This window comes from Leguminivora glycinivorella, chromosome 9 (genome assembly GCF_023078275.1).
Source record: "Leguminivora glycinivorella isolate SPB_JAAS2020 chromosome 9, LegGlyc_1.1, whole genome shotgun sequence".
Taxonomy (NCBI): Eukaryota; Metazoa; Arthropoda; class Insecta; order Lepidoptera; family Tortricidae; genus Leguminivora; species Leguminivora glycinivorella.
In genome coordinates, this window is record NC_062979.1 from 4110293 (window position 1) to 4136526 (window position 26234).

Consider the following 26234-nt stretch of genomic DNA (forward strand, 5'->3'; position numbering starts at 1 on the left):
AGAGGGAGGAAGACTATAGAAACTGTCATTGGATGACACAGAGACAAAATCATTTATATCACCTTGATCATTCAAAGAAGCACAAGACATTACCTTTTATACAAATAAATAAAAATAATAAAATAACAATATAATATTTAAATAATATAATATATATATATTATGTAGATATACTACACTTCTAAATACTACTTCTGACAAACCGGCTACCCGCCAGCAGTATCTCATACAATACAATTACAAAACCAGCATAACAACAAATAAAAGTTATACTTAACAAAAACGGAACGTAATTACAGTACTGGTAACACTGATCGACCAAGTGTCACTAGTGTCAGTGTCACGGGCTCATAGTGGCAGTTTGATAACATGTGGAATTACGTGAAGTTAGCAATAATAAAATAAAAATTAATATATACCGACTAATTAGAAAATTTGTTTATAAGGAAAATCTAGAAAGAGGTTATTACGTCATGTTACGAGATATTACACGACCACAGAAAGAAGTTAGTAAGAATAGTACGCAGGAAACAGACACAGATATGGCTAAAGCCATTAAAAACGCATTGCCGGTTTTCTCGACCTCTTGCCCAGTTCTCCTCGTTGCTGATCCGCCGCAAGTCCGACCGCACCGTCATCCGCAGCCGCAGGTCTGGATTCAGGCGGCTGAGGGAGCTGGATCTCATCGAGGTCGGCTCGCGATGAAACTCGCTGACGCTCTCCATTTCCGACCAGGACGTAGACGCTGCCTTCTCGCGTGTAGCAGTTGCGGACTCCGAAACGCTCCCTGGCCGCCATGAAGACGTCGTGCCGCGCTTTGGTCAGGAATTCCGAGACGATGATGCCCGTCCCCTTCAGTGCAGTTTTTGCAGACCAAATGGCATTGCGGTCAGCAATGTCTCTGAATTCGACCAAAATGCATCTGGCCTTATTACTACGTGGACGACCCATCCGGTGGCTCCGAGCAATCTTGTCAGCAATTAAGTCCGACTTGAGATGCACTTTTAACAAGTCCAGAATCCGGACCGAAGGGTCCTCATTGGCCGCTTCCGACACACCATGAAACAAGAGGATCTTGCGTCTTGATCGCATCTCTATACTGTCCACTTGCTGGCTTAAGTGTTCTACTTGCCGCTGCAGTGCCTCAACAGCCTTCAGTATGAAATCTCGGAACACACTGAACTGCGCTGCAACGGATGACACCGTAGGGCTCTCTGTGTCAGCCTTGTCAATCTGACCCTGGAACTCTGCCATCCTTGTGTTGAATAAGGCCCCCAACTCTGCCAGTGAAGTCTTGACGGATTCCATTGTTGTGTGATAGTGACAGGTGCAATAAGAGATAAAGTGTTATTTAGTGAAAGAGTGAAATAGAGAAAGATAACTGCTGGTAGGTAGAACTGGTCAAAAAGTCATTAAATAAATTCAAAATTTAGTCACTAAAATATACTTTTACTATTTAAAATTAAATATTAATATAAGAGGACGTATGTTTAATTTTCTATGCCTACCCACATTTGTATGTAATTCGTATTGTAAATAATGTAAATAATGTATTGTATTCATTATGTATTTTTATACATTTTAAATAGGTCCTGTGCTACACAAATAATGTTTATCCATCGGATAAAGGTGATTTTGTAAATATTAGCACAGTATAATAAAGAGTACTATCGTACAGTATGGCCACTCCCGCTCCCCGCTGAAAGTGCCGCCCACCCCCGCTCGGTTACCTCACAGTTACCGCCTGTCAAAAACGCGAACAGTCGACCTGTCATATTTCACTCAACAAGCAAGGTACGCGTTCACGTACACGAGCTTAGAATGTGTGCTGAGAACGCGCCTCTTTCATATATTTGATTGCCAGTGTCCGAGATGTGATACTAGCGAGTCGCGAAAAAAATTGGGCTGTTTCATAAATTTGACTGACGTGATGCTTTTATGCGATTTCAGTATTGGTCCCATAGTAAAAGATGTTAATTATGACCTCAAAAATCACTATGCAAAGTTTGGCTAGTAGCTACTTACAAAATCTACTTACTTCTCATTTCTCAGCAAAACTTATCGGTTTCAGTTCATTTCAAAGTTGCCATGCAAAAAACCTTCCAGTTGACATACTTATTGCTAAACTTGAGGCCCAAGATTTACAATACCTACAAGACCGTACACCGGGGCAATTCTAAAAACTTGCTAACTGGTTAAAATGTCCAACTTCCAAATCCATTTAGAACTTCGCTTGCCGTGTATTCATTTTCACTTACGTTGTAAAAGTTGCTATTTTCCCGGACTGCTGGTTACGGAATACTTTGTATACAGAGTGATTTAGGAGACGAGCAAAAGTTTGTGTATTCAATACAATAATCACCCTATAATTAGAGACTTAAGGTGAGGCAAAGATGAAGTGATTTTCTTGAGAGTTAGTTGAAAAATCGTAGGTATATCACTCAAATGTAATATTTCATTTTCTTAATTTTGAAATAAAACTATGGAAACGGATTAAATCGCGTATAATGAATTTACAATTCATCCCGACGTTTCGAACACTTTACAGCGTTCGTGGTCAACGGGTGACTGAGGAAAAATTACAATGTAATGTGATGTGTGTGTGTAATGTAATGTGTATGTTCTTAATTTTGACTTGTACAATGTATTTTTATTTTGACTTGTAAAATGTATTTTTGTTTTACCAATAAAATCTGTGTTCTGTATTCATATCAAAAGGCGTATGTCTGCCGGTTAAATCAGGATTTTATCTTCGTTTATTAAGTGTCTATTTATTAAGTTTTATTAAGACGTTTATTAAGTTAAGAGAGGTAGGGCATAGCGAATGATATTCCGCTTTGTGTGGTAGGGCACAGCACAGCGGATATCGTCTCGCTCGAATCTAGAGCAGAGCCCAATTGGGGAAGTACCTCCGCCTTACAGAAGACCGCAGCCAAATAGCACTAGACCCTACTCATAGTGTTGTGTTCCTGCCGGTGAGTAAGGCTGCCAGAGCTCAACGAGGGTGCGGTGTGTTGATGACGGGAGGACTTACGGAACTAACTTGTTCCGTCTATTGTCTTTTGAGTCGTCGGCAACCCGAACCCTCCTTAGAACTTGCACACTCCTTTTTGCTGTGTACTTAACACAGCAAAAGGGAATGTACAAGTTTCTAATGGGGTGGCAACGCGCATGTGACACTGTTTGAGTTGCAGGCGTCTATAGGTTACGGTGACCGCTTTACATCAGGCGGGCCGTATGCTTGTTTGCCACCGACGTAGTATAAAAAAAAAAAAAGTTTTATTAAGACCGAATTAAGACCGCCAAACTGAAATGGGACTGGGCAGGCCATGTCTGCCGTATGCACCCACAGAGGTGGGCTAAAATAGCCACCGTATGGGTGCCGCAAGACGGGCGGGGATCTGGCAGGCCCAGGCGGAGATGGCGGGACGACCTGGACGTGTATCTCAGCGACTGGCCGGAGATCGCTCATAACCGGGACGAGTGGAAATCGAAGGGGGAGGCCTTTGCCCAGCAGTGGGACACGGTATAGGCTTTAAATAAAATTATTAAGTGTATTATGACCGTTTGACCAGCCTATGATTGTAAAAAGTTTATTGAACTTTAGCAAAACAATTAAAAACGAGAAAAAGAGACTCCTTTATTTACATACGAAGGTGAACGATCCATTAACAGATTACTGAATGTGTAAATTTAGTACTGCTCACGTCTCCTAAATCACCCTGTATACTAGATATATTCAAAGTATACTAGGTATTCAAAATACTAGGTATTTTTACTTGGTATTGGCGTGGTTCCACACGTTATTGGTGTCGGTAAATCTTGGTGACAGGTGGAAATTTGAAAATGGATTTGTAGAGGTCCATTTCACTATTGGTAGTGTGGACATTTGAATGTTTGCCTAGTGGTTCATTTAAATAGTATTGGGGTCGTAAAATGTAGAAATGTTATTTCGTAGATACTAGCAACAGTAGTAGTAGTAGTAAAACACTGTATTGTACCAGAAAATAATACAACACATGAGAAAAAGAGGTTATCACTATTACAAAGGCGAACTTAACCCTTTAAGGGATCTCTTCCAGTTAACCTTTTGTACGACCGGTTTGACGACGACCGGTCTGGCGCAGTCGGTAGTGACCCTGCCTGCTGCGCCGCGGTCCCGGGTTCGAATCCCGGTAAGGGCATTTATTTGTGTGATGAGTACAGATATTTTTTCCCGAGTCATGGATGTTTTCTATGTACTTATATAAGTAACTAAGCAACAAAATAGTTTTGATTTCAGAATCGTAATGTAGGTACTATTTCAAGTTTCAATATAAAAGTATTATAAGTATTTATATATTATATATATCGTTGTCTGAGTACCCACAACACAAGCCTTCTTGAGCTTACCGTGGGCCTCAGTCAATCTGTGTAAGAATGTCCTATAATATTTATTTATTTATTTATTTGAGCAATTGAAGGAGAATTGGAGATGGTAGGCATAGAGGTACAGTACAAGGGCGGAAAACGGAATCAAGATAATAATAAATTATAACTTACACTAACATGCAATTGCAATTGTAGACTAATAGAGCCTCTGCTATCAAAAACAATACTTTAAATACTGTTATAGAATATTATAGATGGGCTGCGTATCCATATTAATATTATAATAAATGGGAAAGTCTGTGTCTGTTTGTTCGTCCGTCCTTCACGGCAAAATGGAGCGACGAATTGTCGTGATTTTTAGGGTTCCGTAGTCAACTAGGAACCCTTATAGTTTCGCCATGTCTGTCTGTCCGTCCGTCCGTCCGTCCGTCCGTCCGTCCGTCCGTCCGTCCGTCCGTCCGCGGATAATCTCAGTAACCGTTAGCACTAGAAAGCTGAAATTTGGTACCAATATGTATATCAATCACGCCAACAAAGTGCAAAAATAAAAAATGGAAAAAAATGTTTTATTAGGGTACCCCCCCTACATGTAAAGTGGGGGCTGATATTTTTTTTCATTCTAACCCCAACGTGTGATATATTGTTGGATAGGTATTTAAAAATTAATAAGGGTTTCCTAAGATCGTTTTATGATAATATTAATATTTTCGGAAATAATCGCTCCTAAAGGAAAAAAAAGTGCGTCCCCCCCCTCTAACTTTTGAACCATATGTTTAAAAAATATGAAAAAAATCACAAATATATAACTTTATAAAGACTTTCTAGGAAAATTGTTTTGAACTTGATAGGTTCAGTAGTTTTTGAGAAAAATACGGAAAACTACGGAACCCTACACTGAGCGTGGCCCGACACGCTCTTGGCCGGTTTTTTTAAGTGGATATAGCTGAAGGGACGGAGAGTGACATAGGCTACTTTTTATCTCTTTCTAACGCGAGCGAAGCCGCGGGAAAAAGCTAGTAATATTATAATAGGTACAATCAAATGCACTTCTTCTTGTGTCGATGATTTCGGTTTTATTTTTAACCCACGACGCAAAAACGACGGGGTGTTATAAGTTGGACGTGTCTGTCTGCCTGTTTGTCTGTTTGTCTGTCTGTCTGTCTGTCTGTCTGTCTGTCTGTCTGTCTGTCTGTCTGTCTGTCTGTCTGTCTGTCTGTCTGTTTGTCTGTCTGTCTGTGTTTGTGTCTGTCTGTGGCATCGTAGCTCCCGAACGGATGTACCGATTTGGATTTAGTTTTTTTTGTCTGAAAGCTGAGTAAGTCGGGAGTGTTCTTAGCCATGTTTCATAAAAATCGGTCCACTATGTCGCCACACCTCGGACACTGGCGATCAAATATATTGAAAGAGGCGCATTCCTAATAGCACACAGTCTTAGCTCGTGTAGGTGAACGCGTACTATGCTTGTATGAGTGAAATATGACAGGTCGACTGTTCGTGTTTTTGACAGGCGATAACTGTGAGGTAACCGAGAGGGGGTGGGCGGCACTTTCAGCGGGGAGCGGGAGTGGCCATACTGTACGATAGTACTCTTTATTATACTGTGATGTCGCGGTCGGGCGTTTTTCAATAAACGACGCTCAATGCCTTGCATGTCGCGTCTCGTATAAATTAAAACACAAAATCCGTAACATCCATGACCCAGGAACAAATATCTTTGTTTATCACACAAATAAATGCCTTTAACGGGATTCTACTTCAGGTACAACGACTCAGCAGGTAGTGTCACTACCGACTACGTCAGTTTGGCCGTCTGAACTACTACTAGAGTAACTTAATATTGTCTGAAAATACAGCGCGTACCTAATAAGGGCGATAAATGAAACCAGGCATATAATTCAATATTGTTATCATTAATTAAGAGGTGTTTTTGAGTTACTCTTAATTTTCACCCCATAATGAATTTATGAAAAAAAATCCAGCAGCAATGTACTGTAAACGTGGTTGCGATGACAATCAATGACAACTGTCAACGAGCGTTAAACGAGAGTGTGTTTGCATTACGTTGCGGGCCGAATTAATTTGTATGGATAAAACATTTATCTCAATTTTAAATAAAAGTTATCTAATTACATTTCTTATGTCCTATACTCACCACCGTTAAGAGGTTCGCCCGTATTAGGTTTACACCCTGTATATTAAATAAGATTTTTCTATATTACCTTGAATACCTTGCCTCCCTTACCTTGATCAGGGTTCGGATATCTCGTAGCATGGTAAGACGTTAGAGAACCATGGAGTCGATTTTAACATAAAAGTCAACTCATTCTCATACTCACATACTCATTCCAAAAGTTGATTATAAAGGAAATAAATATAATTTGAATTTGAATAAAAAGATATTTTAGATGAAAAAAAGACTGCCACACTTTTCATGAGAAGTTGATTTTTTACGTAGTATATATACAACATATTGTATATATACTACGTAAAAAATCACGCAAACAAAAAAAAATTGTAAATAAATGACTTTAATGACTGACATATGACGCATGATAAAATTGCCAGTGCGTCTACCGCAATAAAAGTCTGTATTCAATCATACAGTTTTAATAATTAATTGTTTTAGATGAAATTAAAAGCATTTTGTGACAAATTATATACGTGAGGATGAGTATTGAGTATAAATTAAATTTAATGTTAATATAGACTCCATGGTTCTCTGACGTCTTACCATGCTACGAGATATCCGAACACAGCTAATCATTAAAATACCTATTTGAAAATTGAATTAAACCAATTGCGTCGACGTCGCTGCCCTAGAAATGTATTTATATAACTGTTTTCTTCCCAAGTATTTGCTGAGCCGATAATTAATTCATTTACTTCGCTACGTGGGCCGATTCTAAAACGTCCTGACATTATATTCTAATCGCGTAGCGAGCGTAGGAAGGCATTTACAAACAAGAGCCCATTTACACGATGCGTGATATGCGATTTACGCGATTTTAGTTACATTGCGGACTGTTGAGTTTACATAAAATGCACATTAATCAAATACCGCAATGTATATGCCCAAATAATTGAATACACCTGATAATTAAAAGAATATTAATATTAAAACTTTAAGGTTCTCCTACGGCCGATAGTCTACTATCATATAATTATGTTTGTCAAAGAAATATCATAGGCAACATGCTGTCCTTTTTCTTCACGGAGAAAAAGGGAGGCATACATACCTATGATCATATTTCTATGATGAACTGGGACAGCGGGGCAAATCTCGACTATGCCTATACAAATAACTCACATTTACTGATGTATGGAGTAGAGATGCAACGAATAGTGTTTGGCCGGATACCAAATATTCGGCCTAACCATAGCCACCTACTACTACTAATAATATTCGGCATTCGGTATCCGACCGCCGAATATTCGGCCAGCAGAATTTTACCTACAATACCCATAGATTTAGAATTATTAAACTAGATTGTTTAGTTAGGTCAAAAAGTGTGTCCACATGAGAGGTAATTGTTTGGGCTGGTGTCCCTCTCGCACTTACTGACAATGTCAACAATGTGTCAACATTATTCAGTGACGTCATCACTGTCATAAATTGGGGATATCAGTCAATTTTCAAAGTTACTACCAAATCTACTAATACCCAATTGAAGGTATTTTTTAATTATACAAATCTTTGATTTATTGGCTTCAAAATAATTACATTATAATTATTTTCCAATTTTTTGAAATATATCGAAACCCTAGTTTGAATATAACACTAAAATAATATAAGAAGTTATAAAATCAGGTAATATACAGATAAAAATACTACTACTATGGGAAACTCATTAACACTGGCAACACATGCGAGAGGGACACCAGCCCAAACAATGCCCTCTCATGTGGACCGTTTTCGCTAGTCTGATACGATCGACTTTCTGTTTCAGTAATAAGGTTCAATTTCGTATGGCAAAAAATGTGATTGAGCTGTCCCCTGTAAAGGTCTTTGACAATACCTACAATTTAAGCAGGGAGCGGGCGCGTCGTGCAGGTTTTGACTTGTTTCGTAGTGAACTTCGCGCGGAGTCCGTTTTTGTTTAAATGTTTATTTTTTTTTAATAATAAAGGGCTATGATTATACGAGTAAGTATTACAAGCGTAACTGTGTTTTTTTTTACATTTAATTGGTTTACTCCAAAATCATTCAATCAAAAATAGCACATCCGGTATCCGGCCGGATAGTACGTCACTATCTGGTATCCGGCCGAATATTAAAATAGGGGCCGAATAGGCCGGATACCGAATAGTAACCGAATATTCGGTGCATCTCTAGTTTGGAGTTACAACTCTTCCCTTACTTATGAGAAACACACAAAACACTCGTTATAAAAGCTAAATGGCACTTGATCGTCACATCACGATGTTTCAGATTGCTGTAGCCATCGAAATTTGAAACTTTTTCGAAACCCACAAGGCTGTGTCTAATTTCAAGGTGTCAACTTATCCATAGTGTTTATTATTTTAATACTATAATAAACAAAATTAATATAACATTTCAAGGTTATTCGTCTCACATTATTATAGGTTTATTAGGTCACAAAAATATGCGTTACAATATTAATGTCTAGATAAGATGTACTGTTAACCAATTTGAATCCTAGGCTTGTAGAACCCTGTCTCATTGACACCGTGCTGTATTTGTCATAGAAGCCACTTCGACGTATACTGTGAAAAGGTTCTACAGTGGCCTAGTATTCATATTGGTTGACTGTACTGTCATATTCAAGCCGTTTGAGGCAAGTACTTGCTTTCAAAGGGAATAACACCCTTGAGGGCTTCTGAGGAATTAATATTGTAAATGGAATCTAGATTGAATTCGTGTAATTTCGGAATTTCGAAACACATTTTTAGTGTGATAGTGAATATATTTAAAATATTTTAAAGGTGCCCGTGAATGACGAAGTTTATTTAATGAAGCATTTTTTGCTTTAAATTATGTGAGTTAATGTAACGAGTTTATTTTCAGGCGAAAATGACCTATTCAGCTGTAGACAGAAAAAATAATTTCTTCTTTTTGGAACAAAACTAGTGACAAACTCTAGGTCCAAAAAAATTTTTTTTTCAAAACTAGCTGCTGGTCATTTCTAGATGAAACATAGATAGAACATAACATAGGTATGATAGATAGATAGATAAATTCTTTAGTCATACCCTTAACATAATGTACATGGCAATGTATCATCTGGCCTCTTAACTATATTTCTATTTAATTCCTCACTATGATACAATAAACAGAAGTTTCTACTAGCTACTAAAAATATTAAATTTTACGTACGTAGATTAAAATGCACAGAATACCATCCCTATACAAAAACCCTTAGAGATCGCGAGCCTAACGAGCGACGATGGCAATATCATAGATCTGGCTAATGGAATTAGCCATTAGTGTTAGAGATACCATCTAATGAACGTTATAAATACCAGCAACAAACATTTAACATAAACGATGGCGTCTGTTTTTTTATTTTAATGTCATTAAGCTTAGTTACTCTATACTGTAAGTAGATATATCAGTGATTAAGAGTAAGCAAAAGTATATTTAATTCTACAACTGAACATTTAGGTCGATCCAAATGTACCAGTTGGTTAATTATGGCATTAATCTGGTTTTGACATAACTACTTTTCGTCCTGTACATAAACATTGCAATGTTCTTATTTTATTACAAGCTTTTTATTTAACTTGCCTTGTTAGTAGGTATGTTAGTTTGGGTCAAAACGTAGAAGCTAAATTTGACCCACTTCCCGGTTTCTGATTGATCTGAAATTTTGCACACATATGTAAATCACGTGACAGTGCAATATTATGGTATCATGGAGCTGATCTGATGATTGAGCAGAAAGGTGGTCATAGGAACTCTATTATGAAACGTCGTATCCCCATCAAGTAAGGGGTTTTTAGAAACGCCTCGAAAAGCAGCAGATGACCGTTGAAAGAAAGGTACAGTCGGCGATAAAAGCTTGTTGAAATTTTTGCAAACAAACTTATTAAGCTTAAAAATGGACGATACCTAAATGCTTTCCTTCACATAATTCTGTTTGGCTACATATATCAGCACGGCCGTGAGTATCTGAAGTTCGTCTGATGTTTATAAAAAAAGAGGTATGAATAGAGATGGGTCGTGGGTAAATACCCAATCTACCCACCCAGGTATTTACCCGGTAAATACCTATCTACCCGGTATTTACCCGTATCTACCCAAATTGACGGGTAGATACATTTCATGTTGCACATGCTGATTTGTGTTAAAATGGAGATAAATACTAAGTTAGTGGTTGTAATTATTATACACAATTCAAAACGAAACTGTTCAGTCAAATATACAATAAAGATTACAGAAGTTTTAATGTATATTTTTAAAAATAATTAAAAAAATATGTTTTACGTGTGCTTTTTAGATTGCATTAAATAGTCGTTTTATACCATAAAGATAAACTTCCTAGTACTGGTTGGAGGGGTTGTGGTGGGGTTAGGGGGGTAAAATGTATTTTTTTCATATTTCATGGAAACTATCATGAATATCGAAAAGTTTTGTATGTACGAACTAAAGTAGACACTATTTCCTATAAAAAAGTTTATATACATTTTTGACATAAAACATACTATGTATGAGTTATGAGCTTCAAAAAGAGATTTTTAAAATATTTTTATTCACATATTTTGATTTACATTTTTAATTTATCAGACTTATAATTGATATTAAAAGCATTTTAAATTATTTCCGTGTGTCAGAGAATGATATTACACCATTTTTAGGGTTCCGTAGTCAACTAGGAACCCTTATAGTTTCGCCATGTCTGTCTGTCCGTCCGTCCGTCCGTCCGTCCGTCCGTCCGTCCGTCCGTCCGTCCGCGGATAATCTCAGTAACCGTTAGCACTAGAAAGCTGAAATTTGGTACCAATATGTATATTAATCACGCCAACAAAGTGCAAAAATAAAAAATGGAAAAAAATGTTTTATTAGGGTACTCCCCCTACATGTAAAGTGGGGGCTGATTTTTTTTTTTCATTCCAACACCAACGTGTGATATACTGTTGGATAGGTATTTAAAAATGAATAAGGGTTTACTAAGATCGTTTTTTGATAATATTAATATTTTTGGAAATAATCGCTCCTAAAGGAAAAAAAGTGCGTCCCCCCCCCCTCTAACTTTTGAACCATATGTTTAAAAAATATGAAAAAAATCACAAAAGTAGAACTTTATAAAGACTTTCTAAGAAAATTGTTTTGAACTTGATAGGTTCAGTAGTTTTTGAGAAAAATACGGAAAACTACGGAACCCTACACTGAGCGTGGCCCGACACGCTCTTGGCCGGTTTTATAGTTGGAAAGATACACTAAAATCACATTTTATCTCATAGCAACCTATTCGTTTTCAATTTGAATAAACATTATGTGTACAATTAGAAAGACTGACTTAAATTAATCTGTTTTAGCCCAAAACACCATTTAAAACGTCAAATTTGGAAGAAAAATGAAAATACCCGCGTATTTACCCGCGGGTAGGTAAATATCGGGTATTTACCCGGTAAATACCCACCGTCGGGTATTTACCTGGGTAGTTACCCATCTCTAGGTATGAAGGACTCTTTTACAAAAATATAATAAAAATCATAATAAGATGCAGATATATTTTTATAAGAGCTAAAATCTGATAAATCAAAGAATTAATCCCATTTTCACCATTTGCTTAAGGGCCGTGATTTTAAAAGCATTAAAATTCACAGAATCAGACTTCTAACGGCACAAAAATGTAAAGAAATAAACCTTTTATTAATGTTGATATAAAACCTTTTTTATGCATAATTGAAAAAGTCGAACCCCGAATTATAGCAAAAGCATTTCTCTGTCTATTTTTCTAATCTAATCTTCCCTTATCTACTCTAAAGTCCAAAAGAAAATCCGTTATGATATTTGAACGAAATGAGAAGGAAAACCGGCCAAGAGCGTGTCGGGCCACGCTCATTGTAGGGTTCCGTAGTTTTCCGTATTTTTCTCAAAAACTACTGAACCTATCAAGTTCAAAACAATTTTTCTAGAAAGTCTTTATAAAGTTCTACTTTTGTGATTTTTGTCATATTTTTTAAACTTATGGTTCAAAAGTTAGAGGGGGGGGGACGCACTTTTTTTTCCTTTAGGAGCGATTATTTCCGAACATATAAATATTATCAAAAAACGATCTTAGTAAACCCTTATTCATTTTTAAATACCTATCCAACAATATATCACACGTTGGGGTTGGAATAAAAAAAAATATCAGCCCCCACTTTACATGTAGGGGGGTACCCTAATAAAACAATTTTTTCAATTTTTTATTTTTGCACTTTGTTGGCGTGATTGATATACATATTGGTACTAAATTTCAGCTTTCTAGTGCTAACGGTTACTGAGATTATCCGCGGACGGACGGACGGACGGACGGACAGACAGACATGGCGAAACTATAAGGGTTCCTAGTTGACTACGGAACCCTAAAAATGCCAATTGAAGCTGTATTGCTTATTTTCCATTAGACTCAAATGAAAAGGGGCTTAAAATAAAAATCCTTTTTGCGTACCTCTTAATAAACAATTTCTTTCTTTTACAAAAAAGTCTACCGTTATTGTAGACGTGACGCTTTGGTATTTTTTTATCAACTGGGGTTTTATCTTTAATTCAATGGGTATAAATTAAGTGTTGTTTTAAGTATTTGTTGGAAATGTTATAAGGCTAAAAAAGCTTTGAATAACTTGAGGTGAGCGGATTTTGAACAACTAAAAAATCTTAATTTATTTTGATTGAAAGATTAATCAGTTCATGAGAAGTCGATATTTGTTACTAATATGTATCTTATAGACTAACCCCCTTATTCATAAACGTACTCTAAAGTTATCAAGCCGATAAAGTTCGTTTGTCTCTTTCCGACGTATTAGTGTGATAGAAAAGGACAAACGAACTTTATCGGGTTGATAACTTTAGAGTACGTTTATGAATAAGGGGGTAAGTAGCATACACACTTTTGATATTTACAGAAAATAAGAATACATAATGTATAAATAATTCAGAAAAATTTTTTTGATAAGTTTGCGATCGATAAAAATAGACAGAAATCACGTTTCTTTTTACGGAAGGAAACTCTGTTTTAGAAAAAGTCGTAAATAAAGAAGTTGACGAACAAGAGGAACTAACAACCAGGTGGAAATATCAAATGAGGAAAACAAACTTCAATAAAGAATTGACGAATCCTAGCTCACATCTAATAAATAAATATTAAAATAAATAAATATTCGGGGACACCTTATTGCACGGATCAAACTAGTCCCAACCTAAGCAAAGCTTGTAGGTACCTACTATGGCTGCTGGGCCACGATATACAAGAGCAGTTCCCGAATACTTTGTACATAGCCACGTCAACAAATTTTAATTGATCCTATTTTGTTACCAACATTTTTTATTATTATTATTATTTATTTAATCATAATAAACAATTACACTTATGCAGTACAATTAATGCGCCAAACGGGAATAACCAGTTTATTGGCGCTGCGCTCAGTTCTAACTTTAATCCTTACTGGTTGATAGGTAACTGTTTACATGTTGTGTCTTATTTATATTTAGTAATATGAGTCGACTTTCGTAAGATATATACAGGATAATTGTTATAATTAAGAAAATATAGATACTAGAGAACCGTAATGACGAAATAAAACTAACTAAAATCTCAATTCATCAGAAAAGTCTTGGTAACAAAATAGGAATAATAAAAACAAATTTAACTTTTTCCTTAATTTTTGTACAAACTTTTCGAGAACTGCTGACTTATTAATATAGATAAATACATACGTATATAAGTAGAAAACATCCAAGGGAAGGCTGTTTCATCATTATGTTTTGTTTATGTTATCTTGACATTTTTTATGTAAGACCTTTTTAACCCCCGACGCAAAAACGACTGTGTATGTCTGTTTGTGGCATCGTAGCTCCCGAACGGATGAACCGATTTAGATTTAGTTTTTTTTTTTCTGAAAGCTGAGTTAGTCGGGAGTGTTCTTAGCTATGTTTCATGAAAATCGGTCTACTATGTCGCGATCGGGGGTTTTTTCAAAAAAATAATTTTGTGGTTAGATTATTCTTCGCGATTTCGGTAGCTGTCTCATAGTAAGAGTTGCTTAGTATGATCTATATTAACATATGGATGGTCAGATTTTTTCAGTGGTTAGTGTAACAACATGTATATTTGAACAAATGGTAGAGCAATATAATAAATTATAATCTAAAAAACATTGCCCTAATTTAGAATTAGGTAACTTTTTTTAAAAACTTAATAATATTAGGTACCTACCTGCCTTCTCCAGTGTTATTTCAGGGATCCTCAATGTTGTCAATAACTGTAACAATTATAAAAACTTATTACTTATTTTATAATTTTATGTTATTATGTAAACATGTAAATAAATTTTCCATTAGAAGAAATATAAAAAAAAATTATAAAAACTTGTGTTATTTCTTACATGTTGCGCAATTATTTAAAAATAACAACAATCAATTTTTAAGACATTATTTACATAAATACCAAATCTTAATGTGGACTCCTCTGAATCGAATATATTTCGCTTTAAGTAATTTTCTCTTGATATATTTAAGATACAATTTGTTGAAAATTGTATCACATCATTCCCATTAAACATCTCGTACCCAATTTCCACTGTAAATATTAAATACGCTCTCACCAAAATCGAATCCCCCCGTACGACCAACCAAAGATTCATGCGCTTTTCGGGTCATTAACCCCGCTACAATGCTGGTAATACCACAGTTTGTATTCAGATAGCCTACAAGCCCTATTTGTACTGACACAACTCAAAAGGGCACAACTCTATATAATTTCACGCGTCACTTAAGACCTTTTAATAATAACAATGCGAACCAACTCAAAAAGTCACAAGTCTATATGAAAATATGCGTCACTTAAGACTTTTTGATAGTAAAAATGATTTCTACTGGAATCACGTTTCATCTGATACCTTCTGTACGATATGTACTCGCATTTGGTTTTTGTAGCGAATTTGAGAAGCTTTGTTCAGTTGATAGATTTTTTAGAAGCAAAAGGAGGGAGTGAATTTAAATAAGGAAAGAGAATCTGAAAGAGATAAAGGTTGCGTATTTCGTTGACATTAAGGTGTTAATAAACAAAGTAATTTAATAACTGTTCTTTGTACTGGCGTGTACCAAAATATGAAATGAAATGAAATGAAATATTTATTTCCAAGTAGGCATATTACAATGCGCTTATGAACGTCAAACAAAACTGGTTAACCCTGATGTGATCTTTCATAGTTCAGGGGGGTTACCATGACGTACTAAAGACGTTCAGTTTAGGTTGAGAGAAAGGGACACAGCTATAGCAGTTACATAGCTGCGTACCTCTCTCTCAACCTAAACTGAACGGCTTTAGCACGTCATGGTAACCCCCCTGTACTGCTTGAGTGTTTGTTTAAATTATTAAATGCTTTTTACTTCATAATTTAAGTTTAAAGAGACCAACGATAATCTAACACGTATGATGCGAACCAACAGTAGTATTATTATTTCTATTTAAACCAATTTAACCACAGATGTCATATATACCATAGATCAAGCAAACGTATCTACTTAGCGTGTCAAATGAACTCAGTGAAATCCACTGAGTTGTCCGTCTTTACTCGCAGCTTGCAGCTTTCGGGCCTCAATTTTTGTAAGTTGAAGTCAACCAAAACATAAAAAATGCCTCGTTACGTGATATTCAATTGCAACAACACAAAAATTATGAACAATCAAGAGCCTGAGACATATTTAAAATTACAGGCAAGAATCAACTTCAGTACAAAATTTGACACGCTCGGCCCCTATACAAATATATGAATTTGTTTCTTCTATCTAAATTAAGTTCTGTGAATTTAACATTATGATGTTTGTATGCCTTATCCAAAGTTTGGCTAAGTTACACCAGTACCAACTATGCATGGGAATTTACGTGTAAACTCTGGTTTCCTTACATGGTGTTAGGTTTCATTTAAAAAAATCTTAATAGGTGTGCCAAACTCGAAAAACCTTAAATTCTCATTCGAGAACATTACGTGTCATTTTCTAATGATGTTTAGTCATGTTTCCAAAACTTGTTTCGCGCGCAGTACAAAATCCCTTAAAGGGCATTTTCAGAATTTGGGTCCCCCAATTAGCTAAAGTTAATAACAAAAAATAACTCGCTGCCAACTGGCAGTTGTGACGACAATCAGTCTAAAAATTTACTTTTTTACATTCTGAATGTAAATTATCGCTTAATAGTTTATGTAATTAACACAAAAACAATATTTTTATTGAAATTTCATGTTTAATTATCGTCACAAAACTGACAGTGAGTTAATTTTTGTTAACAACTTTCGCTAATTGGGGGGTTCCAAATTCTGGAAATGCCCTAAAACGAGTTTTACTAAATCATTTCCGTTACGACACGTTTCCGACTGAAAACACTAGAGGAAGGTACATCTATTTCAAAAACAGTCACGCATCAATAAACCAGACAGTATACGTCAGTAGATATATTAATAAGTCGTGTACTAGTCAGTGGCCGAGTTATTAAACCGTGTCAATCGCCTACGGAAAAAGTCTGTATCGTTGCCAAGTTGGAAGTTTATCATATTCATTAGTGCGGGAACGTTTGGCGATGTTTTTAGAGGCCCGTTAGTTAATGGTCGTTTGCAAATCGATTTCGGTCGAAACGTTAGCGGAGGCCTTCGTTTTTAAGCGGCCAAAATGATGTTGTATATTCAGATATTCTATTCCAAAAGGCGTATAATAGGCTAAGTAGTTCTCTACTAGTCAAATCAGCTTCTTTTTAAGAGCTGTCAAAACGTTTTGATAATATGGAATTATTATGAAATACTGAGGAGTGACGTCACGGTCAAATCATTTACTTTATATATTTCTCTTTGACTTATTAAATAGAAATTACAGTTTCGTTTTCTGTCAACCCCTTATTTGCCAAGAGTAGCACTGATACTTTAGTAGTTTCATGTGCTCTGCCTACCCCTTCATGGGATACCGGCGTGATTGTATGTATGTTGTATGACGTATGTATGTAATTATGTTTGAACATAACTACTGTCCATGTTTTCTTCTAATTATGTGGTGCTTTATTTTGTGCACTGCATAAAATATTTTATTTTAAGTATAGGAAACTAGTCTATTCAGCAATTTGTTACTAGTTTCATGAACAAATTATAGTTTCTTGGGTTTATTTAAAATTTAAGAATGTAAGGCTTTATTAAGGGTCTATTTACACGAGTCGACTATTTAGACTGTTGAAGTTATTTACATCAATTCAGCCAGCTGATCAAATTGTAATTCGAGATCTCACACTGCAATGCTTGCAAGCATTACAGCTGACAAAACCATCTTTGAAGTGTAGGTACTACTGCTTCATCGAAGGATCGATTTTCAACGCAAGAAATCAGTAGAACGAAGGGACTACTAATAAAATATTACACATTTTGTGTAGATTTTCTAAAATCTATCAACACAATTGAGGAGGCTGAAAACCAGTCTATTTTCTGACGCTCCATTTTTTTGTCCAATAAAGTTAAATACTTTTACAAATAATTTTAACTATAAAACTCCCGTGAGACTCATACAGACATACATATTTAAAAACCGTACTGGCGCGAGAAAAGTTCTTCGTTCAGCGGAAAATACGGGAAGCTATAGAAATTAGTCGTCATCCTAATTTCAATCGTGACAGTGGTTGGTCGGTGCCACCTAGTTGGAAAACAGTTCTAGGTACTACGTCGGTCCCCAGTGTAAACGCACCCTTAACAAGTGACGTAATAAGTGTTGTGTGCAATCCTGCTTTTGACAAAAGTAACATAGTGGGTAGCTCCGATCTCGCCACGGTGACGTCGCCCGCGCCGCCGACCCCCCCTGCGCCTGTCCTCAGCAGCCGCGCGCACCGAGCAAGCGCCCGCAGTATGCGTCGCGCTCTCGACATGTAAAGGCGGGGTGTCGCTACTCTTGAGAAAGGTTCTCGAAATTGAACCGAAACATGTCGAACGCTATATCGACTTAATACGTGAGTAACCCGCTTAAAATATTTTTAAATACTTTTACAAATAATTATAATATCATAACCGGTTTGTAAAACACGTAGACCTTTTATTACCACCCGTTCTAAACGCTTAAGGCGTAATATAAAATGAAAACATAATGTTTGCTACGCCACCCATAAAAAGGGCATTATACAATTTTGTGGACGTTTCTTGCGTCATAGAAATGCTTTTTTATGAAGACTATGGTTTGGTTACAGATAACAGGAAATCATAATTATTATGAATATGTTGTAATAAATAAATATGGCTATGAAATTATTCAGGTAAGGTAAACCTGTATACCGTGCCGTAGTAAAAAGTGTGCCTAAGGTGTAACAACAATTAGTGTCAGTCGCAATATTCATTGATGTGACTTTTTAATACACAAACTGGAAGTTTACCTTTGACTAATAATAGTATCAGAATTCTGCAATTTGTGCATTAAGAGATCTTGTAGTCATTAGAAAATAGGTATCAGGGCGAATCAACTGTTTGACCGACACAACTAGTGAGGCATATTTAAGTTGGCAGAGCAGCCGGCCTAGCCAAAGTGGCAATCGTTAGCGCTACTTGGCGATCGAAACGTAATCTGGCTCTGTCGCACCATACATGCAGCGCGATAGGGAAAGCTAGCTACGATCTGCTCACGAAACGTATAGTCCAAGAGTGGGACCGTATTTTTGTCCTATACTGCTGCATAATGTTTTAACAATTCATAAGAAGCATCCCATAATTTTCTACTTAAACGCGAGCGGAGCCGCGGGCCCGCGGGGTGGAAGTTCGTATAAAGCATTCCGCAATTTTATTTATTTATTTAAACTTTATTGCACAATTAAAAAAAAGTAAAAATGGCGGACTTTATGCCTTAAGGCATTCTCTACCAGTCAACCATAGGGCCAAACAGAAATTCGCAAATGTGGGTGCAGTGAGAAAAATAAATTTAGAAAGCATGACAACTATAGCAATATTATTCACAATCAATATAATACATAAATAATACGTTCATATCATTACACATATACTTAAACTAGCTTAATTTTCGACTTTAACGCGAGTGAGATTTAAGCTAGTTATATATGTAAGCGTTAGCAACAGTGACGTTGGCTAGGCTAGGATGTTAGCATTGTAGCGTACTGCGGCTGTTTCGAACTTTGCATCGGTTTCGTCGGACAGCAATTTGTTCGGAATTTTGCAGCTGAATTTCGACAACAGCATTTACATATGCATAGTTATCCATGTACTTACTTCACAGCCAGTTTGAGCTTCAATACTGCTAAATGCGTCATACAGCGGAAACTTTATCGCATCGGTGAGTCCCTAACGCAATTACAAATAGTGCGAAAAGGACGGACTAATGTTATAATTATATGTGAGTATGCACGGGAAAAGCTCCCACTTTGTCGATTGCTGTAAAGCCGCTTGTCAGTTTCTTCATATAGGTACAGATACAAGTAAATCACGCCTTAATGATAACGGAAAAAGTGGGACGTTTTACTAAACACACTCACATATCGTTTATCACGTAAAGAATGAGTGTTTCTGATAAGCATATGCTTTCTTAAATATTGTCACAAATATTATTGCGATTCACAGAATTGGTACTCGCTACTCGCATTCAGTGGTAAATAAACTTAACCCCTCATTCATAAACGTGCACTAAAGTTATCAAGCCGATAAAGTTCGTTTGTCCCTTTCCGACGTATTGATGTGATAGAAAAGGACAAACGAACTTTATCGTCTTGATAACTTTAGTGAACGTTTATTAATAAGGGGGTTAATAATATAAACACTATTTGTTGTTTAAATTGGCCAAATAAGAAGGTCTTACACACTTTTCAGAATTCTGCACTTATTTGTATTCACGTTACTTATTTTATTTTAATTATGGTAAACTTATCCGTTTGGTTTTATCGGACCTTACTTATTAAATAAATAAATAAATAAATATTGGGGACACCTTACACAGATCAACTTAGTCCCAAACTAAGCAAAGCTTGTAATATGGGTGCTAAGCGACGATATACATACTAAAATTAATGAATACATACGTATCACAACATCCATGACTCAGGAACAAATATCTGTTCTCATCACACAAATAAATGCCCTTACCGGGATTCGAACCCAGGACCGCGGCTTAGCAGGCAGGGTCACTACTAACTGAGCCAGACCGGTCGTCGGTATTAGATGATAAATGATAATTTTTATGAGACCTATACGTATATTTAGAAATATAATCATATATTTTTCTGTTTCGCTAGAATGTTCTATTTTTCTCAACAAAAATTAAGTTATTGAATTTATTACATTAAAAATACATGTTACTATATCTGTGTTACAGACAAAACAAATATATATTCACCAAATAACTCTCAGTAAAAGAAATAACAAGATTGGAATACACTAGGATTTGGAGAATGGAGCGAAATAACACAGGTAAAGAAAATATTATTTTTCAGACACGAGCGAGCTATAACACACATCGTTAGCAAAACATGGGTGTTTGTTATGTTATTGGGATAAAAATATTGTAGACAATAATATAGGATAGAATTTTGGAAAACAACTAAAATGAATTATCATTTTTAGGGTTCCGTACCTCAAAAAGAAAAACGGAACCCTTATAGGATCACACGTGCGTCTGTCTGTCCGCCTGTCACAGCCAATTTTCTCCGAAACTACTGAACCGATTAACTTGAAATTTGGCACGCATATGTAAACCTATGACCCAAAGACGGACATGTAATTTAAATTAAGAAAATTTAATTATAGAGGCCACTTTTGGGTGGTAAAATTGAAAATTAAAAATCAAAGTTTCTAGAACTATATTGTGTTACATATCAAAATGAAAGAGGTTTTTATAAGTAATTCTAAATATTTTTTTAATAATTTTTAGTAAGGTAATTTTCAAGTTAAAAACTTATAGTTATAAAAAATATTATTTGGAATTAATAAAATTAAATTATTTTCAAGTTATTTAAGAAAATAGGCAAAAAATGAACCCCCCCCCCATATTATCTCCGAAACTACTAAGCGTAAAATTTTCAAAAAAATACACGAGATAGTTTTTAATCTATAGATTACAGGAAAACCTATTAGAAATCTACAGTAAAGCGTAAGTAGGACTTAAAAAAAACTCAAATTACGAATTTCACTCACTGCCGCTGCAAGGAGTTACCAAATCTCTTGAAATTGTGTGAGCGCGTTTGAATATTACATATAAACTCATTACTGTTTCGTTTTGTTCAAAATACCGATTATTCGCAAAAATGACTTAAGTTCCTACCAAAAAGGAGGCGCTTAAGCCCTTTTTGTAGCGTACGGAATCCTTACAACGCGAGTAGGTATAACTCGCACTTGGCCGGTTTTTTACACATTGATAGAAACTAAAAATGTAAAGCTGTACTTAATAAATTGCATCTACACAAGGATGAGAACATAAAACGGTTTTATACACATTTTTTTAAATCATAAAACTTTTTTTTAAATATAATATTAGTGTCCAGATGTAATTAAATGCGACTGTACCAATTTATGACTATGGTAAATACCCTGGAACAACAAAAATGCGCGGATCTCGGGTGAAAACAACTGACACAAATTTTATTAATTAACTTACCCTTTAACTTACTCATAAACGTACTCTAAAGTTATCAAGCCGATAAAGTTCGTTTTTCCCTTTCCAACGTATTGGTGTGATAGAAAAGGATAAACGAACTTTTATTATTATACCGTGGGCTATATCACTACAGTGACATTAACACTTGACACTGACAATTCTGTGACTATTTCTGGATGTGCCTTTCCTTGTTGAAATGGCAATGAACACTTGTCACTGTTGTGAAATAGGCCACAGCCGGCTTAACCGAAATGACAATCGTTGATGCTATATCACAGGGTGCCTTATTGTTAAATAAACTTAAAGCTCCGGCTGTACAAAATTAAGGACACAAGTGATAATAATAGAAAAAAAATACTAAAACTGAAAATAATAAAAACCGGTGTCGAAATAAGCTTGCAAAGGGAAGTATATGGTGGAGATAAATAATTTAAGATTTGTTTATATTTTATAACATTTATTTATATGGAAAATTCTTGCCAAAATGTGTTTGTTCAGTTGGTTCTTAATTTAGTTACTTACTGCGCTAACCGTGTGAAAACTGACCTATAATTCTCTTGTTCGACACCAATGAAATGTACAGAGCTCAGCGGGAAGCTAGGTCGCTTAAAAAGGTTCTAAGTAAATTTTCACACAAGTTATCTTAATTTTTAACTAGAAATTATACTATTAAAATACCCTAGGTACCAGTTCTCAAAAATATTTGCTTGCTCTAAATTACTGACTCTATGAATTTAATCTAACTAAATTTCAGCTGACGCAGTTGCCCTGACCATTAGAAGGATAAATTGGACCGACCTCTAAGATGGTGAACCTTCGGGAAAGCTGTGGAAGGTGACACGGGACCTCCCGGGGAATGTTGGCTGCACTGCGGAGACTTTTCAACCCGGAACGCGTGCCACGTGGACACCGAGACAAATGCGGCAGAGGCAGGCCGTCCTCCAGCAAACAGGACTCAGAACTTGCGCCGGTCACAAGGATTTCCAGAGTTAATAATATATATATCTATAAATATTTATTTAATATCCCGGCTCCTGAAAGCGACATAAAAATACATTAGTCTAATGCTCTCAAGACCAGCATGACAAAATAGAAGACAATCTGATTTATTAGCTCACCGCTGAAGGTTAAAGAAATTTCCTAGCGGAGCGCTCCCAATCCCACAGCAGAAGACAGATCATCCCTGTGAATAACCAAGCACATGGTTAGGAACAAACCCACAACGTTTCACGCCATTATGGAGTTGATCAGAACAATTCAGATACTTACTCAATCCGAGGATTATTGCAGGCCTTCTGCTTCCACCGTTTTGACCACCATGCGGTATGGTCTTGTGGAGAAAGTGCGTGTGCACCCAAAAGGGTCAAAAAAGAAATGGACCACCCAAGATCATTAACCTATTTGCATATGGAGCAATCAAGGACATAGGGTGACAAACCCAGGAAGACATAATATATCGAATTAATATATTATATTTATTTGAGACTCCATCAGAGTCATGAAAGATTTACTATGATGTACATAGCAAGATTGTCACTCCAGACAGGCCTCTTATTTAGAGTATTAATATTACAGTATTTTGTTATGTATTTAAGATAATTTTCCGCATTATTTCTATATAATTATATTAATTTAATTTATCAAAATGTACTGGAGTAACAATTAAAAATCTCATACAACGCGTTATTTTTAGCTATCTGGCAACCCGTGCACAGATTATGCAGAAAAGTGCATACATGTGTGGATGCAAGTATTTTTGCACCAGTTGAGGATTTGAAACAAAATAAAATTAAAGAAATTTCGATTTTAGATTTATAAAAAAAATATTAATTACGACCAGGAAAAAGTACTACGTTACAATACCTCCCTCCCCGATTTAAAGGTTCAACGTAGGTGAACCGCCCGCTGTCCCCAGCGGCTTTCATCACATTGAACTGTGAGGAACCAAGGCAACAAACAACCCTAAGGCAAGAAAACTAAACTATAATACTAAAAGAAATAGTATCCCAGAAGGACAATGAAAAAGGGAAAAACAAAACGAGGCTTCGAGATTTTATTTCAAAAAAAAAAAATGTCTACACACAACCATCAAAGCTTCCTAACTTTGAAACAATTCTACCATTTTCAACAACTTGCCTGAAAGGCCATATCCACAAAACTCAAAACTAAAAAAATCTCGAACCCACGTAATCAATAACGGCAGGTAAAAAAAACTATGAGGCCAACCGCGCAACACATAGAAAAAACCTCCGTAATACCTAACAACCAGTGAACGAACCGTTGGCGTTCTCAGCACAACGCGATGTAGCACCTTGTGCTAAGAAAGCCAATATCCAACGCCAGGACCGCTGATCAGCATTCCTTAAAATATACTCTACTTGCGCCGGTCACAAGGATTTCCAGAGTTAATAATATATATATCTATAAATATTTATTTAATATCCCGGCTCCTGAAAGCGACATAAAAATACATTAGTCTAATGCTCTCAAGACCAGCATGACAAAATAGAAGACAATCTGATTTATTAGCTCACCGCTGAAGGTTAAAGAAATTTCCTAGCGGAGCGCTCCCAATCCCACAGCAGAAGACAGATCATCCCTGTGAATAACCAAGCACATGGTTAGGAACAAACCCACAACGTTTCACGCCATTATGGAGTTGATCAGAACAATTCAGATACTTACTCAATCCGAGGATTATTGCAGGCCTTCTGCTTCCACCGTTTTGACCACCATGCGGTATGGTCTTGTGGAGAAAGTGCGTGTGCACCCAAAAGGGTCAAAAAGGAAATGGACCACCCAAGATCATTAACCTATTTGCATATGGAGCAATCAAGGACATAGGGTGACAAACCCAGGAAGACATAATATATCGAATTAATATATTATATTTATTTGAGACTCCATCAGAGTCATGCTAGACGCCGATCAAAACGCAAACTGACTATGCCGCGCCAATACGGAAGACCGTATTGACCATATACACCGTGTTTTTTTTGTTTTCCGTTAAATTCGACACGCAGTTAGGTTCATCATTAAGAACCACCCTGTGTATCGCTTTTTGTTAAATTCGAAAAAAAATTTTTAATCGTTTCCATACATAATAAATGGATTAATTAGTGTGAGAGGACCTCAATCATAACATTAAAGTCATTGTCAAGTGTTTGACGGCACATGTCAAAACAAATAACATTAGGAAGTGGTAAGGGATGCCACACACGTGTTTAGTAAAAAAATAAATTTAATGAGTTAAGAGGTTAGTTTCTTAGAGAAATTGATTGTATTTGAACTAAAGAATCTTCCCTTAAAATAAACGGAATTCAATAAAAACATATTATAGTAAGCGTTTGTGCATTTGGCTACATAGCCATAGATAATCCTACCGACCATGCCAGTTAAGCGTGTCGAAAGCAAAAAGCGCCATCTACCGTCGAGTAGCGGAGCAGTCGAGCCGCAAGCACCTCATTATTATTCCTACCGGAGACTATAACAATCTATGTTGAGAGTCCGTTCGGATTTCACTGAGTTTACGACTTAACTGAGTGGCTGATTGTCACACCGAAGTTAAATTTTGAAAAAGTTAATTAAAAAAAATCTTTTTTTGATACATTTTATAATGCGCGAGTACCTATCGCCTTAAGAAACACAGAAATATAAATAATCCATACTATCCATACTTACTTAATATACTTAATACTTAATATACTTAATATACTTAATATACTTAATCCATCCATACTATCCATACTAATATTATAAATGCGAAAGTAACTCTGTCTGTCTGTCTGTCTGTCTGTCTGTCTGTCTGTCTGTCTGTTACGCTTTCCCGCTTAAACCACGCAACCGATTTTGATGAAATTTGGAACAGACAATCTTTAGACCCTGAGACAGAACATAGGCTACTTTTTATTTCGAAAAAAAGGGATGAAGGGGTTGAAAAAGAGGTTGAAAGTTTGTATGGGATTTCTTAATTTTAAATGATAAAACCATGAAACTTTATATTTTAGCACTTGATAAGAAATCATTAAACATATATTTAAAGTCATACAGGTCGAACGCGATTAATTAACATTATTTTTACCTT

The 26234-nt window shown here is 36.0% G+C and overlaps 1 protein-coding gene across 1 annotated transcript in view; it reads right to left on the reverse strand.

The window, feature by feature from the left end:
* The window catches only part of LOC125229449 (protein TANC2), a 440488-nt gene that overhangs the window by 369727 nt on the left and 44527 nt on the right, over positions 1-26234 (reverse strand). Inside the window, exon 2 of the mRNA XM_048134289.1 lies at positions 14754-14799. The gene's annotated coding sequence lies outside the window, so the exon portion shown is untranslated. The remainder of the gene's footprint in view (positions 1-14753; positions 14800-26234) is intronic.